Below are 16,275 nucleotides of genomic sequence, written 5' to 3' on the forward strand. Positions count from 1 at the left end.
TAGGCCACAAGCCCTTTGGGAAAATGACACTAGCTTACTGTAAGGCACCTACCTTAGTCCGCTCCCGGCCGCCTTCTTCTCCTCCCCGGCAGAAACGCCGGCACCGCACATTAGAATTTGAAGCAGCCGCTCGCGCACGCGGCCGCTTCATGAATATTTATGAAGCTGACCGCCGGCTGGATTCCGCTGCGTCGCTATGGCGACGCAGGACGCGATCACGTCCCGGACGTCAGGGAACGCCCCCCCGGGCTATTTAAACCTCGAGCACAGTATACTCAGTGCTCAGTTATACTGGTCCTGTCCGTATATCGTGAGCTTCCCCGTTGCTTATATATTTATTATATTTGTCTTGTTCCTGTTCTCCCGGTATCGACCCTGGTCTGCTAAACGGCTTCCTGTGTTTCTCTGGTTTCCTGACCCTGGCTTTTCCTGCTACTACGTGTACTTCTGGCATCCTGACCCCGGCTATCCATACCGACTACGTGTACCTCTGGCATCCTGACCCCGGCTATCCATACCGACTACGTGTACCTCTGGCGTCCCGACCCTGGTCTGCTTAACGGCTTCTCTCTGACCACCCGTGCTTACGGTTACACTACCAAGTGCCCTGTAACCCTCACCAGGCCCCTTGCGTGTGTTCTGTTTCTGAGCAAGGGTGTTCCAGTCCTGAACATCGGATTCCGTCTGGTAAGACGCACCTCACACTTACACTGACTACTTCCCATGTCTGACAGACACTTTATTCCTGTACGCATAAAACAAAATTCAAACAAGTGTGCTCAATAGTACGATATCCCGTCTACCTTGCATGTGAACAATTCAATCCAAAATGTAGAAAGATGTGTTTTCCTTTAGTATGAAGAAGGACCTGGTCATTAAGAAGGTGAGATCATCAAATGCCCCCAGGCCTAATGGCTTCATTGCTTCTTATTATTAGCCATTTGCCCCTATCCAATCTTACACCTCTGCTACTTATTTAATAATCTTAATGCTAAAGCATAGCTTTGACAACGATATGCCTTAGGGCCACTATAGAAATCCCTTCAAAATCTGGCCTTGACCATACAATGCAAGACACTATTAGTTTTGTTACACTATTAAGTCTTTATTAATTACCACTGAGACAAAATAATTCATCATGGACAAGTGGTCAAGCCTTTAGGCAATCTATTGTTAACATTCGACCCTCAACTTCTCTTTGTCGTTGGGAAAAAAAACGATCAGAAATTAACATACAACTGGCATTTTAAATAATGGTTTTCAACATACCTGGGAACATTCTAAAGGAGCCGACCCTGAAACGCCTGAAATATTAATCATGGTGAAGATTCTATTTAGTGACCCACGAAACATGTTAACAAATGGCTCTAATGCCGAGAGAGTTCCCATGCATGGTTATCAAATACATATGCTTCCCATGTTTTCACTTGTTGTATCATCTGATAGAGTTCATTGGGCAGTCAGGATCTCCTTACCCTTATATTCATAGTCTTGTTACTGGAATGTACCAGGGGTGACCCATACCCTCTTAAATGTTTTCCCTATGGTTTCCCTGACATAAGTCATGTGTCTTTTAAGATATTCTTTGCACCCATGTAGTAGGCAAAAAGTACAAAATTATCCTATTTGCAGACAGTTCTTTACTTTATATAATGAATCTACATTCTGCCAAGTTATACAGCTCTCTGGATAAAGACCGATAACCACAAATCGGAGTTATTAACCTTGATCTTGTACTCCTTACACAAACTCATCAAACAGAACTTCCAGCTGGTATCATTCTCTTAAGTACCTGGGTATTTATTGTACAACCTCCAACAAAGATTGTTTTACACCCAAGTAGACCAAACTCTTTGGACAAACATTTTGAAATTATATGATTGTATAATTTTGATTACTTTAACAAACGTTCTTCATTTTAAATAGTGATTCCACGTGTCTGCTTTTTTGTATTAAAATTAAAATAAACCTGTCACAAGAACCAAACCTCTACATGTGCTAAAATCTTATACAGATAGAATCTGACAAAAGTCTTTATAAATATTTTATTTTTATGTAGTACAGTACATACTTTAAAAGGGTATGGCAAAACTATAATTGAAAGACTAAGACGCAGTATTACATTAGGAAACGTCCGCTCTGCTCGCAAGCTTACAATCTAGAGGGAATAGAGTATGATAACTTCCAACACTGTCCCAGGCTGTGGTTATGGATGCTTTTATATAAATGCATTGGTGATGTTGGGAGTGACTTTCAAAGCCTATCATGGGTTTTCAATAATCCCTCTTACCTCTGCATAGAACTTTAAGAAGAGAATTACAGTGCAGTTTGCTGTTTCATGTTGATACCAGTTTGCATAAAATTATATGTTTTTGACGGCTGTATACTTTGAATTATGATCTCTGCATCCTGACATTTAATATTTTCACCTTCTTTGCTTTCTGAATAAGAATCCAAACAACTTGCATATTCAGTATGCTGTAGATAACTAGCGTGTTGGGAAATCCACAATTACTAGTCAAGTGGGGGAGGGGGACCTCTGCTTGAATCCATGCATCTTCATGTGTCATGAAAACAGCCGACATACTTTATTGAGTGAGAAATACCATAGAGCAGCTCCTTATGTGAGATTTTCTGACTCACTGACAAATGTACCTTTTCAAAGGAAATTTAAAACCTTTTATTCCAGCTCAACAAATAATTTGACTAAAAATAAATAAAAAATATAAGCTGAACAATGCCAAAGCTGATTAAGGTCCGTTCAATACAATTTAGAAGACATAAGTGTTTTAATGCAAATAAAAGGGTAAAAGGAGATAAATAAATTCCAAAAACCTTTTAGTAGCAAAAATGTTAGCATCTTATGATGCCATGTGTACCTTATATATTAATCATTTAATGTCTGATAACATGATAATGAGATCATTTTTACAGCTCACAAAAAAACACAACAAACACCAATGCACACATATAGACTGTATAAAAATGAATGGAAAGTGCATAGTACTTTTCTCTACATATGGAAAAAAATACACTATGGCCTATATTAGTCATTTAGTGGAGTATCACTGTTCATGGAGTTTGATTGTATATACTGTAGTGGTGGTATGTGCGGTGGTTCAGTTTGCTCAGCGACACCATGTGTCTGCCTCCAGAGGACATTAGGACATTAGGAGGCCAAGTCACTATGCATGGATAAACAAAGTCATTTTCTGTACTGAAGAACTCTTTATACTTTGGGTGTGCAGGCAGTGGATATCTCCTAACTTTGTACTGAAGCTTTTGTAATGATGATTCCAGCTGAGTTTCTGCCTAAACACTTTTATTTTACATTAACTGGCTCTTAGGGCCACATCTTACATCAATCCAAGTTGGCTACCTCTTTGGAGGTAACAGCAACTTTAGTAGAAAGGACATAATGTGATGTGTTTATAAATCAGTTAAAAAACCTAGTAAATGATGCCAAACAAAGAGTAGGTTTGCTTTCTGTGAAAAATGTGACTGAAAACTTTGAGGTCTATAAGTATTCTTACATATTAGAGTACACACAGAATGTCTACTAAGATGTACAGTAGACCAAGTGAATCTCTGCCTGATGTTTCACTTGTAGTTCCACTGATCAGGTGCCCTGCCATTGTACAGTTTATAGCTGAACAAGAGAGACAGAACTGGCTACCTAGGGCCAAGGGCTGCATATGGGTGAGTGTGAGGTTCCCTGGTGGTTGGTGGGTTCAACTAAGAAAGAGAGCCTGTGTACAGAGTAGTCAGTACAGTGCCAGTGCCAGCAAGCCTTTCAAAACTCCCACACTTTGCAGTTTACTAGTGATGGTGGGGTCTGGGCTGCTTATAGTGTGGGGACCAGTTGTCTTGGAGCAGCCAGTCCAGGTTTCACCAGTGAATGAGCTTGGTGATTGGTTTCCATCTTGGGGTTCCTGGTTGACCACTACCGTGCAAAGCACCAACATGTTTATGACTTATTTAATGCAGATTTGAGTTGTGGTCAGTGACAATAGTGCAGGTCAAGTTGTAAGTTTAATTTCCAAAAATGCCTCTGGGTGATCATTTTAAAAGGGAATGGCTGTGTCTCAGCTGTTCCCCGTCATAGGCTCTAGCCACACTCGGGTCAAACTCCTGGCTCAAATAAGGATGAGAAACAGCCAGAATGTCTAATCCTCTTCTGCGTTTGAGTGTGTTCTACCAGATGAAGACATGACAAGAAAAAGTTTTCCTCTTGTAACTCCAAGTGCAGTCAGAATATTAAAAGGTCTACCCTTGAAAACTCTACCTACACAAGGGGCAATGCAGATAATTCTTAAAAGCTTCTGCAGTGACAGTCACAACCTACATTCACAGTGGACAGCCCTGACTGTAAAAGATGCACTAGTAAGTAATGATATTACTTACTAGTGATATCAATATATTACTATATTGATCAATGACATAACAGATTCATGCTTAGGACTGAGTTTCTGGCTTCAGTTAAGTTATCAACAGCATTTTAAGAGATCAGTCAATCAATGTATATATTTCACTTGGCTTATAGATATAACAATGATGAGCAAGATAAATGCTGTTTTAGTAGACAACTTGCGTTCTTTTAAGTCACGACAATAAATACACAATTGATAGTAAGAAAAGTTCAGAATATATTGCTCCTATATTTGGTAAAGGGTTAAAAAAAGAATATAATTTAAACATGAAAAATGTATGAAAAAAGTAAATAGTCACGCTATGACTAATAGTCTGGTATCACAATACTGCAGTCCCATGATGCAGGAGCAGAGAAATGACACATTCTTTATTCCAAGAAGCTCATGTCATTGGTAGGGCATCTGAGAAGATTGCCAGTGCTTTAACAATTTCACTACCAGAGAATAGGCAATAATATCCAAAACTCCTCTCACCCCAGAGGTAGGCCTAGGGTTAGAGTCATCTGAATGCAGTATTTCTAATGCATCCTCCCCCTCGTTACTGAAACACATGCACATACAGTACTAGCACAAAAGCTTGCTTGAACAACTATACACTATGTGACTAAAAGTATACGGAAACCTGACCATGACATCTATAGAGCGTGTTGCACATCTCTTTCCAAAACCATGAGCATTAAATTCCTTTGCGGGTATAACAGCGTCCACTCTTCTGGGTGGCTTTCCACAAGATTTTGGAGTGATTTTTTTGCCCATTCAGCCAAAAGCATTTTTGAGGTCAGGCAATGATTTTGGATGAAAAGGCCTGGTTATCAATAGACATTCCAGCTCATCCCAGGGGTGTTCAATAGAGTCGAGGCCAGGGCTCTGTGCAACACCAAACTCATGTCTTTATGGACCTTCCTTTGCGCACAGGGTCACAGTCATGCTGGAACAGGAAAGGGGCCTAGCCCAAATCCCAGACCATTATCCAACCTCCACTAAACTTTACAGTAGGCCTTATGCATTCCGATAGTCACCGTTCTCCTGGTATCCACCAAACATAGATTCATCCATCAGACTTCTAGATAGTGACGTGTGATTCATCACTCCAGAGAATGTGTTTCCACTGGAGTCCAGTGGCGGTGTGCTTTACAGCAATCCAGCTGACCATGGAAACCCATTTAATCACCAGTGCTTGTACGGATGTTGCTTCCAGAGGCAGTTTGGAACTCTGTAGTGAGTGATGCTACAGAGGACCGTTGACTTGGAGATTGGCAGCCCCACTCTGTGAGTGGATGTGGCCAACTGCTTTGTGGATAAGATGCTGTTATCTCTACATGTTTACTCTTCACAATAATAGCACTTGGGATTGACCAGGGCAGATATCGCAGGGCTCCCTACTTCCTCTTCACTCCAGTTTGTGCTCACCATTGGAGCTGCCGCTTCTACCATGAAGTTACACAACACAAGATGATATGACCAGCTCGGTGCCTCGTTACCAGGCACCTGGGTGCCATGCACATAACGTAGTGGGGCACTGTCTTACCTCCAGTGGCATGGAAAAGATTAAAAGCCTACTATTTGTTTTATAGATACATTGTGATTTACTCATTATTAAGTTATAGTCTAATGTACAGCATTATTGCAGTTCATTATTAACAGTAAGTGTAAATCAATTTCATCTAACAATGTTCAGCACATTTGGCTGTTTCTGCATACTGTTAAACTTCATAACCACACAAATCATGGCTGATTCAGGCTTTGAACACACAAGGGGTGCCTGATAACTGCAATGCCTAAAATCACCCTTACAGCCTGATGATATGTAAAATGAATAAGCAGTCTATAGATACCTCTGTTGTTGCCATTTCTGCCATTTCATGGAGTTTTGGCAGAAGAACCAATTTGGCTTGTCTGTAGGCTTCTACATTCACTCTCTTGGGTGTTTCTGTGCTAGTTTGGTGGTAGAGGGGTTGCTTAGTTGGCTTAGGCTAGAATACACCTGTAAAGCCAGGTGTTGTAGCGAGTAGTGAGATTTTATGCCATGGAGGTCATTCCATAAGGAACCATAAACCTGCAGAGACAGATTTATCCTTTTGTAATTAAAGATCTCGCTGGATTCTCCACCAATAAGATGGGCATAGGACATGCAGGACTGTTGAACTGGTTCTGTAACACTCACAACTGTATTGTTATTACATTACAATATATGTCCACTCGAAGCTGTTTATGTCTAAACGACAGACCATGGCGGGGAAAGCAACTGGGGACAGAAGCAGACAAGATTGGATGTACCAAATGAGCTCCCATAATCCAAGAGAAATTCCCTGTTCTAAGAAACAAAAAGATTTTTTTTAAATGTGTGTTAGAATAGAGCTTTCCACTCCTGGTGACCTAATAAAGCAGCTGTTTATTGTACAGTCCCCTGGTAGTGAAGTGCCAGCCACATCTGTTGTGTGCAAAAGTCCTATTAAGGTCTACAGAGCAATATATTTATGTAGATTCCCTACGCATTCACAAACTCTACTAGGAATGTCCTTGGTGTCACCTACACATTTACCATTTACCAATAGGGCATCAGGATATGACTTCAGTTTAGTGCGGAGAAATAAAAATATTTCCCAAACCAATCCTGGAACCCACCAAAATGCATGTATGTATTTGGATGGTTTACTGCACTTTGTTCTAAAAACATTTTTTCTTCGTCTTTACTATCTTAAGTAAATACTATATTTTAGAATTATCTAGCAATAACAAGTCCTTTTATTTGTATGCGACTTCTAATTCATGGCAGAAAATAAGTAGAATTTCTTATTATCTGTTTTACAATATACAAAATATCTCATTGTTTACAGCGTTAAGTCATGATGCTTATAGAAAATGTATGTTTCCAGGCTACATTAAAGTTAATATTCCCTTGTTTGATGCATTTTTATATGCATTCTCAGTTAAATACATTATCTGGTCACTCTAACTTATGAGAACCATATTTGACTTATAATTCACAGTGACCTATAATTGTAAAATAAACTGTACTGTTGGAATGAGCAAATATCTCCTGTATATTCCATATAGAACATTTGGTGTGTATTAAATGTCACCAGAAGCAATACCCAAGTGAGTATACTATATTGTTTTATTTATTTTTGTAGTAGGCAGGATTTTCTTAAATTATTTTCTAATTTATTAGAATAATTAGACAGGAAGACAACAGTCTGCTTTTATGTTGTCTTTGTTCTGCTTGTAATAAAAGAAAATACTTGCAATTGGGGTTACATGCTAATTTTTCTTTTGTTTGTCAGCAGCTCTGTCCTTAGTCTGCCCTTGCAAATTAACAGGCAGAGCATTAACACAAGTGAGCACTGTTCAGAGAGGCAAGATAACGGCGCAGATGCAGGTTCAGAACTCTCTGTAGTGTGTTGACAGTCCATTACAGCCTTTCCTGAGTACAGTACTGTTATGCTGGACAATAATGCCCCCGACTTAGGCTTCCAAATCTTCTGCAATAACACAAGTGATAATACAAATTGAAAGCAAAAATAAAAACAAACTCTTCTCTTATTCTGATTGTTAGAAGCAAAACATTTGACATGGCTAATATGATTTGTAAAAAAAAAATGAGAGGTAAGCACAAATGTGTTTATTTGGTGGCATTACAGTTTTAGACATGGTGGTACAATGGGACATGGGGCTCTGCTTGTAAAGCAGAGAGTGAGAGCTTAAAGTGAAAGGGAGAAGCTTAAATCATATGAAAGGAAGGGGTTAATTGTGTTTATCTAAAGAAAAAACATATTAAGACTGTGGATGTCATGGTTATGGGGCTAAGTAAATTACATGGAGAAATTAGATTAAAAGGCATTATTTCTCTTGACAACATGTCTGAAAACAGCCGCTGACATCTTTGGTTTGTCATTTAACGTAATTGTAAAGATATTCTATTAATCTTGTTTCAATTGTATTATACTGTGATAAATATTTTCCATAAGTCCTCTATGATTATTACATGGATTATGTAATTATTCTGACCAGGGCTGTCCATCGGGCATAGTGAATAAGATTCTCTGTCACTGACTTAGAGATGCCGTGTATAAGGAAAGTTCACAGAGAGCATTACAGCTCATACGCCTGAGGGAGCCATACATTTGCTAAATTACTTGCATTGCCCAGGGGACGGATACGTGTATATTTGAACAAGATATCCACAAGTGGCTCCATGTCAGGAAAACAAGGGGTGTATGCGAATGTGAAACTAGCTTTCAAATTAGATGTCGTGGATGTCAAATCTTGCTGTTTTTATAGGATGATGTGGACCTTACACAACCTTTGTTATGCTTTGGATGCACAATAATTAAATTACAAAGATTCTAGAGGCAAGTAGAAAATGCATGAACAAAGTATCGGCAACTACACCTTTTAGATAAATTTGGCCACTGTTATCGAATAAGTTATAATGGGTAGTTATTGCCGTTGAGACTACTTGTTAGGCTCATCATATTGCAGCCCTTAACTGGATGTTGGAGTCCAGAGCGTAGGAGTGTTAGAACACAGTGATAGAAACACACTCCACAAATGACACAAGTGGAATGTTTGGTTATAGGTATATTACACAAAGCAAAGTAGACATCTCACCATAATCAGCAGAGTAGGAGGCATATCATGTATACAGACTACTGGGGAGCATGAAGGTGGAAAAGTCCAGGTAAGTATCCAAAAGGGATCTGGGAAAGGTAGCAAGCAAAAAGGGGATATCCAGTAGGCAGTCCAGGTCAAACAGGTAACAGGCTGGCAAAAGGGTAAATCCAAAAGGCAGTCCGGGTCAAAGAGGTAACAGGCAGGCAGGCAGGCAGGCAGGTAAATCCAATAGACAGATCCAGAGTATGGCATGAACTGTGGCTCCGAAGAACTTAATGAACTTACACCTCTGTTACTGGGAGACAGGGATATAAAGCCTGTTCATTAGGTCAGGCGTGAGTGGTCTAGGCGTCAGTTGAGGGAGGCAGGGTAATAGCATAACAAAACACAGCGGAACAAAAATACACAGCTGATTCATTATAGCAAACGAAGGGTACAACTTTAACTATCCTGCAGTCAGGCTAGAATCCTGACACTACCGGGGTCCAAAAGCACAGCAGCCGAACATCACCATCTGCATCACTAGGACATAGGCCCAGAGAGTGTTTTGCACTTCTCCCCTTAGGCATGCACACTGCGAGTTCAGCCATACCTACCAGACAGTTACAAAACACACAATAGTACGCAGAACAGTTCCAATATTTTAATTAGACGCTTTTCGGACCTGTCCCGTCACAACTTCCGACCAAATAATATTGTTCGCGGGTAGGCCGTCCAGAACTGGCAAAAATACAACTTCATAGTACTAATCAAAACCTGTAAAAGGACGTGAGTCAAATCATTCCCCCCAACATGGAAAAGAACAACATGGGGAACCCCATGAACAGAGAGCTTGCAATAAATCCTATTGCAGTGCATACTTCTAAAACTAAGCAACCTGACCACCACCTCGTTGTGATTGAATCTGAGTTGCCTACCTGAAGAACGCACTGCCGCACATCTTGCCGGCCAATGTACAATCCATACAGCAAAGAAACAAACCAGATATCAGTGAATTTCTCATTTCATGAAAGAACAAACCCCCCAAAAACCTTGCCGTACATCAAATAACTAAAAGAAAGCTTCACAAAACCAGAGATCTGTTTTATGCTTCCTAATACATATGCTAACCACGTCCCCTGCCACTTAAAAGCCCCTGCCAGTGAGAAGGCACATCGAAACAGTACACCTTTCCAGAATTCCAAATTCTTCTTAAACCCCTATATGGCTTGTTTTACCATGACATCCTTTGTTTAGTCAGAGTCCTCATTGGCTATAAACATGAAAGCCAAAGGGGCCCACCAACATCCCCCTGTTAAAGAAGTGCCCAATAATCCATAGTAACACCACAGACCTGTCACTCACCCCAGTTGCGTTACCAGCCAACTCCAAAAAGGATTCCCACTCAAGACATTGTTGTCTTGTAGTAATAAGCCTTGGTCGAACGAACCAATGGCTGCTAAAGCAGCTGTTCAAACATCACTTGCCCAGCTACCAAAACCACCCTGGAAACTTACAGCCCTTGCTATCGGGCCAAGGCACCAACTTGAAAAAAACAATCCCACTGCAACTGAGTTAAAGAGTCAACCCCAGAAACATGCACCCCTCCAAAACATATTCAGCTGAAGACACATCAATACCAAATGCCTCCCCACAAGCGTAAAATTAAAAATGAAGGGACAACATATTATTTACTCCCTGAACAACCTACATATTATACCAGAACCGCACCTACTTATTTGCCAAAGCCTCCCCCAAATTTTCAAAGCAACCAAAATAGGAAGAAACCAAAAAGGTCCAAGTTGCAAGTCAAGTCTTTTGTCCCTCAGACGCACCAGTCCAGACATCTGAGTCAGAACAACAATGATCTCCCATTATCTCCTATTATATTCACAATAAATGTTATACCACTCCACTCCTCCTCCAATGTAAGTCTAATGACTGAACCCCAGCCAAGCCAGCCATCTCCCGAATTGTCCATTCAACAAATGAACTAAAGGCCTTGATTGTCACGATATGGAGCAGCCCATAGGCAGACATTTGTCCATATAGCTCTTACCCAACCACTTGCAACCCAATATATGGAACCAGTCGGGATGGAGCAGCAATAAACGAAAAGCAACCTCAAATTTTTTTTCGTCATTAAAGGCCTTTATCCAAAAGATCTAACCCAATGCACTGCCTGATCAAACTAAGTGTAGGAAACTGCACACCCCGTAGGCTCAATACCCTCATTGACAGAACAACCCCTGGGAAACCACAAGTGGTGTATGAGATGAAAGTTCCCCACTTCCTTCTTCGGAACACTCCCAATGGAGGAATTCAAAGATCTTGGTATGAAACAAAAGATCCAGCAACCACGTCTGTATATGTCAATGCTGACCACAGCATGCAAGAAGCTTGCGTGCATTCAGCTATGGCACCATCTTCTCTAGTATTACTGGAGTCAGCCCTTTTTACCAGCTGATCCTTTACCCTTCTTTTGGCTTTTGATGCATTTAGAGAAGTGGTGGGACCCATTGCAACTAAAAGATTTGTGTTTGAAATTGGAGAGCAAAATGGCAGATGCTCAGCAGTGATGAGAGTAAGAGTGTACCACCATCAGTGTCTGGTTCAGTATAAAGTTATGCTGTACCACCATCTGCATCTGGCTCAATATATAATGATAGGAGTCATAATTTACCACCGTCTGTGTCTGGATCACTATGTAACAATGGGAGTTGTGGTGTACCATTGTCAGAGTCAGTATATTTTGATGGGAGTTATACTGTATCACTGTCAGACTCAGCACATAATTATAAGAGTTATGCTGTTCCATTGCCTGTGTCTGGATCACTATATAATGATATGAGTAATGCGGTACCACCCTCAGTCTCTGGATCACTATATAATGATAGGAGTCATGCTGTACCACCATCTGTCTGACTCAATATATAATAATGGAGATTGGGCAGTACAACCATCAGTATCTGGAACATTATACAATGATTTGAGTTAATCTGTACCACTGTTTGTGTCTGGATCACTATGTCATGATGGGAGTTGTAGTGTACCACTATTAGGCTCAGTATATATTCATTGGCATTATACTATACCACCTTCAGACTCATGATATAGTCATGGGAGTTATGCTGTACCACCCTTAGTGTCTGTCTTACTACTTCATGATGGGAATATGCCGTACCATTTGCAGTGTCTAGCTTGCTACATATTGATGGGAGTCATGCTGTATCACTGCCATTGTGTGGCTCAACATATAATGATGGGAGTTATGAAGTACAACCATCAGTGTCTGGATCACTATATAGTAATGGGACTGATGCTGTAAAACATATGTCAGACTTATTATGTGCGTATGCTCACAATGAGCAAATGCTTACTATGAGCTGCACTGTATATATGCCTGGCTAACTGTACAATGATAATGGCTATGATATAAAGCCTGCACCTGCGTAATGGCTATCATACCACACAACCTCCACAGTGCCAAAGGTTACTTTACTGTTCAATTGTCCCAAATATCCCAGTAAGCTCATTCAAAACACTTGCTTAGGCCCCGACCAACACAAAATTCACCTGCCTATTTGTACCATATTTTTACTTGCGTGCTGTGCAAGAGAAATAATAATTTCCTCGTAATTGAATTTATACTATATTGAAGACGAGAATAGTGATAGACAGATGATGAGTTGAATGTGTTGGAGTTGTTATTGACTGGTGCTTTTGTAAACACATCAGCAGCTAATTCTGCTATTTAAAATTGTACCAACCCTGATGCATTGAACGGAAGTGTGGTTTATAGTTCCCTTACCAAAATGTCTGTGTAACAAACATCTCCTTCCCTACACATCTGGGTGTGTGGCAGTTTACCCTTAACATCTTGCTGACACAAGACAGCTGGGTATCCCCTTTAAGGCACAAAAAGTAGAATATGGGGACTGAGAGAAAAAAGGAGATCTGACACCCTCACTGATTGCACAGATTTATATCAATTTGAAATTTAGCTTTCCTCGAAAGCCATTAGTGTCCACACGGCCACATTTGTTTATAAAGAAGATACAATCTTAATATTGTGCTCAGCATTAAAAAGCTCAACTTTCCAATAATAGACACTCTTATCTTTTAACTCAATTACTGCATCCGTTAAACCTATATTATACAATTACAAGCTAGAACTGCAACAAATACATAATAATGATAAATGGACGTATGTATGCCTTCAAACAGTGTTGCAAGCACATGGTGGAAACTAAATTTAAGGTATTTAAATGTATAGTGTACATTTAAAAGTATGTTGTACGGTTTGCCATTTTTAGATGCAACTGTTCTAATTATTTTTCTAAACGAGGGTCAGTTTTCATTGTAGATATGTTGGAATGCTGTTAAATGTAGGAAGGGCACAAGTATGTCTGGGGAGTTTAATTAAATGGAAACTAGCTCAACATAATTCATTATTCCTAAAGTGGTATAAAGCATTAGATATGCTGGATTGTAGTTAACTGTCAGTTACCCAGGTTACACCCTCTCCAGGTCGGTTGACTTAAACGGGTGACTATTAGACTTGTGCATTCTTATTCCGCTGCTCTTCATTGGTTGATGCCAGTGGAGGCCCCTGACGGCGACCCATAGAGTCGTTTTTATGGACCTTTAACTCCTGATGCTGAAAGTTGGCCTGGGGATCAACTCCTGAAACCTCCCAGACCAAGTTTCTGCGTCAGAAGATAAAGGTCTGTATGTGCGACCTCTATTGGTCGCCCGCAGGAGCGAAAAGAGTTGTTCATATGGATCTTTAACTCATGGAGCAGGGAGACCAATGGTCTCCCCAGGCCAAGTTGCTCCGTTGTGTACCTTGCCCTGCGCTTTGCCACAGAGACTGAAATCCCTGTTCCTAGTGATCAACATGGGTGATTTCATAGTTTAGTTTTGTCTGTAAGGAAGGCTAGACTACAAAGTTGTGAAACTACCTTTTAGGGATACTAGTCACATTTGTAGACACAACAAGCACTGAGCCTACAGGTTTTCTTTCAGTTGTATCTGCAGCAATAAAATTCAGGGGGCACATAGGGCAGTGATGGTGAACGTTCTTGGGCCCGAGTGCCCAATTTTCTGCATAAAACCAAGTTGCGGGCCTCAAAGTGCCAACACTGCATATTAAACATGGAGAGGAAATTTTTTTTGTCGGTACAAAATTACTATACACAACAGTGTGCATCAGTTTGCCCATATAAATTATGTTTGTTTGTTTTTTAAGCATAGAAACATAGAATGTGTCAGCAGATAATAACTGCCCAAGCAGAAAAACACATGAAAAGAGGATTTTATTAAATACCTTTAGTACTTGCACTGAAATTAAATCAGTCTAGAACAAAAATAAATAAAGGTACCCATTCACTCTTTCATTCACACAATCATTAATTCTCTCACTCAAATCAAATTCACACAAATCATTTTCACATTAATTCATATTAATTCATTCAATCTCTCATTCAAACACAATTCATTCCCGCATTAATTCATTCTCTCAGTCATTCACACAATTCATCCACACATTAATTCATACTCTCACTCATTCACACAATTCATCCACACATTAATTATTCATTCTTTCACTCCTTATTTATTTCAATATTATTACTATCACCCTCCTCACTATCTACCCCCTTCCCCCTTCCTTTGTAGTTCACTTACCCTCCTGGAGTCCTGCAGTGGGAGTGCAAGGCCTCTGCCTCGCTGCTGTGCAACAGTGCTCACTGCTTCACTGCTGAGAGCCGGAATAGGAAATGCCTGCACCGCAACCAAGACAGAGGCCTTTCACTCCCACCGCTGCAGTCAGGGCAGCAGCGAGGTGGACGGCGGCAGGAAACGGAGGAAAGAGAAGGGCACCAAGTGGTTACTGAAAACATTTTCATGAGTGACCGCTCGGCGTCCCTCTTCTCCCACACACCTCAAAGGCTGACCCTGTCAGTCAGCAACCTGGCCACATGCCACAACTGAAGGCGTTGCGGCATGCGTGCCATAGGTTCGCCATTGCTGACATAGGGGATCAGGGATAAAAGTAGGGGGCAATTATAAAATGCTATGCAGTCACATACAGATATATATATATAGTACACATACACAAATATTTGCAAATGTTTATAAATTAACTCAATTCGGAATTATTTATTTCCAGCAACCTATGTGAGCTATACAACCAAATCTGTTTTAGATATGCAATTTTACTTATAGAATTTGTACACAAGGACTTGCCCATTACCCACATTGCACCCACAGGACTTGCCTCAGCACCCAGATTGCACCCGCAGGATTTGCTCCAGCGCTCAGACTACACACAGACACAGGATTGCAGTTACAGGATTCACCTCACAGTGGTCTCCTCTCAGTTAGGGCTCCTCTCAGTCTGGCTCACTCTCAGCCTTTATCCATTCTATACCCTTTAGGCTCAAAACAGCAGTAGTAGTAGTGAATAAACTGTCAAAGTACACACATGTGCTCTAACCTTATACTTGCCCTTGCATCCACATGCTTGTTTGCTCTTAGACAGAATTGACCTAACATACAAACACTTTCAAAACACAAACTCTCTCTTTGTCTTGTTCATAATTTCTCCACTTTGCCAGTGCTGAGTATTGTGGGAACATCAGTGCCCTTCTGCTTGGAACCTAGTACCACCTATTAATTGTTTTATAAAATGTTTCTAATAGATTTAGGTAGTGGATATGCTTCCCAACGCTGTTGATTGCTTTTACCCAAAATCGTTTGATGAACTGTAATTCCCAAAACTTTTTTCCAGGAGATTATTACCAGGAAGTTTCTTTTTTTCCCTTAAGTTCTCTAAGAATTCAAAACAATTACAAAGAAATATGTATTTTATCTAGCTGGGTAAAAGAGACTCAAACCTTGTCAAATCTTCAGAATGATCTAGATATAAATACTGATATACTGTATTTGCTTTTATGCTTTCGGTAAATCAAATGCTTTCTGTAAGAGAGGGGAAGAATTTGCAAGAATTATTAATCATTATTTTTTTAATGGGATATCATTTTGTATCCATCCTTCAGGTTGCGTTAAGTTTAGTAGCTCCTATCATTTTCTTATATAGTCATAAATTGCATTTTAATTAATGCTAATACTCCAACATTTGTGTAGGTATTGTCCCAAATTCCTCTTTCTGATTTATTTGTCTCAGCCACATTAACCCCTTAATGATAAGACTGCTCGTAGTACATTTTGGGACAATGGCTCTTGGGAC

Source organism: Spea bombifrons, chromosome 2, assembly GCF_027358695.1.
Source record: "Spea bombifrons isolate aSpeBom1 chromosome 2, aSpeBom1.2.pri, whole genome shotgun sequence".
Classification (NCBI taxonomy): domain Eukaryota; kingdom Metazoa; phylum Chordata; class Amphibia; order Anura; family Pelobatidae; genus Spea; species Spea bombifrons.